This window comes from Bombus pyrosoma, linkage group LG1, assembly GCF_014825855.1.
Source record: "Bombus pyrosoma isolate SC7728 linkage group LG1, ASM1482585v1, whole genome shotgun sequence".
NCBI lineage: Eukaryota > Metazoa > Arthropoda > Insecta > Hymenoptera > Apidae > Bombus > Bombus pyrosoma.
In genome coordinates, this window is record NC_057770.1 from 13,862,717 (window position 1) to 13,866,373 (window position 3,657).

Consider the following 3,657-nt stretch of genomic DNA (forward strand, 5'->3'; position numbering starts at 1 on the left):
CAACGTCTGTTTCTTCTGTTAATGAGCTGAACGAATTTCTTAATGGTAATTCTTGCAGCCATCGCTGCTTTTCTGTATCTGGTTTTATTTTACGCTTTTTGTTGTTTTTTGGTATCTTCCAGTTTTCATCCTGATAATATTTTTCATTATCTTGACTGTACTCCTCCTGTCTTCGCTGCTCATTCATTTCTTCTATGTCTATATTTTGATTATTATTAACTTGTTGTTGTTGGTTTAGGGCTGGCAAATCTACCAACCTATTTATATAATATCTTTCACCTTTTGTTGCAATTTTAATTGTTGGTATCTGCTGCTGCATTGCTGGGTTTCCCCTCACTATCACTAATCATTAATTTTATTTAACTCTGAAATACTTCTCTGATTCACTACACCGGAGCACACGTCTGTTTACCTCGGTTGCCCGGGCAAAACTGTTTGGAGAAAGTGTGAGGTAAGGCCGATGCCCCCAGAGCATTGAGATCGCTGCTGCCCAATGTAAACGGTCCCACCGGCTCTGCGAGGAAGCTCTATTATAGAGTTTGGGAGTCGGGGGTGCTCTATGCGACGCCTATATGGGCAAAGACGATAAAGAAGAAAAAGAATAGAAATACTCTTAAGAAGGCGCAAGGGGCCGCGCTGATAAGATCATCTGCGGCATTCCGCACAGTGTCCCACGCAGCACTGTGCGTGCTTACAGACACGTTGCCCATTTACTATACAATCGAGCTTCGAGTTGAAAAATATCGAATTAAAAAAGAATATTTCCAGTCACGTTACGATACCCGTTCAAGAGAAGATCCGGCCTCGGTCTTTTACGCAAGGATCAAGGTTGTGGAGGAGCGTATGGAGGATAAATGAAAGGAGGAGTGGCGTGACTATCACAACCGTAGCTGGACGAAGAGGCTGGTGGCGGACATCTGCACGTTCAAGAGGCGTATGAGGTATATTGATCACTTTACTATGCAGATCCTGCCCGGACACGGTATTTTTAACGTGTACCGAAGGATGATCAGGAAGGAGGTACACACCCGCTGCTGGGACTGCGATGGTGATGGTGACGACACCGAACATGCGCCATTCCACTGCCCCAGGTGGATAAGGGAAAGGGCAGAGTTGGAAAATCACCTCGGCACATCATTGACAATCAACAATTTGATCGGGCTAGCGGTGGAAAAAGAGGACAAGTGGACTAAGTTCCAGGCCTTGTGCAATACAGCAATGAAGTCTAGACTGGCGCAAGAGAAGATAGAGGAGAGAAGAAGAAGGAGAGTGTAGAAGAGCGGTACTAACATAAGGCCAACCCTGAAGTAATGCCGTAAGGCGGTTCCGGGGTTGGTGCTTGTACGGTTAAAGGAGCAGATAGAGGAGGGGTTATTAGTGGTTACGGTTTACACCACCTACCGAGTCCCACATAACCCAGTAATCCATCACGGGGTATGCGTAATTGCATTTTTTCCTCCTCGCGAAAAAAAGGGGAAAATGCAACACCAAAACAGGATATGAAGTGTAAACTCAGCTACAAAGCTTGCTATTAAATTCATTAACGCGTTAATCATTATAGTAATCGTGTTAGTAATTGTAATCATTAATCAATGTTAATAAAAAGCAGTAATAGTTAGAGATGGGTGAGAAGCCAAAAATATCGGGTCGGACTGGTTCGAGAATGTGGTTCGAAATTAGGACAGGTCCCAAAAGTATTTCGAGACTCGAGAATATTGGAACTGCGGAAAATTTCGAGAACCTAAATCACGTTTTAGAGTCCTGGGAGCTAGTTATTATACCGTTGTACATTTCAGAATATTGTCGTATCAACAAAGTTAGTCCCAAAACGTAGTTCGAGTTCTCGAATTTGTGGGGAATCCAGATATCCTCAAGTTTCGAAATACTTCTGGAGCTTGACTCAAGTCAATCTGATCTCTTCCCGTCCCATCAATAGCATAGCATTCCCGGTATATTCGGGTCACGCACACAAAGATAATTTTCGTAATTTGCAAACACAAGTCAATAATTTTTAAGTTAGAGTATATAGAGTTTCATTCAGTGATTATTTTATATTTTAGTAAAATTAGTAGTGTGTATTTTTAGAACGTGTAAGGAAAGTAAGTGTAAAGAAGATCGTAACGTGATTTTACACTTTCGGATCGGTAATGTAAAAAAAGTTTATGCAAAAACGCTTGATTTTGAAATTCAAGGTCAATTGTTTTGTAATTGAAACATATTCTGCTAATCACCAGGATCAAAAGTTTCAAAGGAGCCATGGGTCGTAAATGGAGTTACCCTACATTGAATATATAATAATATAGAAATCAAGACTTACAATTACAATGGAGGAAACGAAAAAATTGGAGCAAAAATCGCAATGTTAGAAGTTTTGTTAAAATATTTAAAACGTTTGGAATAATGATTCCGAACAGACCATGGATGAAGTGGAACATGCTACTAGCAGCTCTATATCTTATAACGAAGACCAGAATGAAAAAACAATAATTGTAATACGGAATTCGTGTATTTCAGTCATTCCAACACACAAAGTCATCTTATCTTATCTGCGTTGCGATTCACATACGTTAAATTAATGTATTACCGCCACTGCTATCGACATTCACAAGAGTATACAAAATTAGCAGTGATAAATAATCATTAGAATCACAAAGAATCATTGTGAAGATACAATAGCTTGTGTATACAAATAATCACCTTACCACTAACGATATTGAGTAAGGTAGCCGGTCTACTAATGAATCTGTTATAAAAAAAATCTGTATATCAAATTTAATAATTTTACCGTAAATTGTTAACATCATCGGCTTTACACTGCGTTGCGTAATGAAAGTTCATGTCGTGCTAAATTTAAATTCACTCAATTGAGTTTATTTGTTTGGTTCAACCCATCACTACGACTGATTAGCTATTATTTTATTAACGATTTACATGCACGTTGCGCGACATCATCAAGGAATATAACATTTTATGGAAAATGACAGTTCGTCCAGGAACTATTAAAATAATTCAAGAAGTATTAGGATATATTTCCAATATGCCTAGGAAAATCAGATGCAACAATTTGTATGATTCTTTATATTATATTTTTAGTATCAAAGAAAAGAGTGGTAACTTAGAACTCTTGATATAAAGAAAGCCCACTGAATAATCAGGATTTTCAATATCTGGAAGAATATTTAATGTAGTAAATCTTTCGCTATGTCACTAAATATACATAATGCAAGGCGAGCTTACTTATATTAATTATATTACTTACAACACTTACTATAGTAGTTACTTTTTTAGTAAATATTTACAAAAAAAGAGCCTTCTCCGATTTTAATAATTCTTGTCAAAATCACCAGCCTGAATTATGTCATGAAGGTTTTAGCGGGGGGTACATATAGTAAATCAAATAAATGGGATGTGCCTCTCCCCCTGCAGCTCACTTTGTAAAAGATCTAACTCCATAAAAACTCATTTCTGTTTGAGTTAAAATTACATTTGGATTAGCCTAAATATCCTCATGGTAGAGTACAGGGTCAGGACCGAAGTCCAAACCTATTCGCACTTTTGCTTCATAATACACATACATAATTCTATAATATATAGGGTTTACGGCTGCAGATGTAAAAAAATTTAAGAAGTGATTCTTGATACCAAAATAAAAAGAAA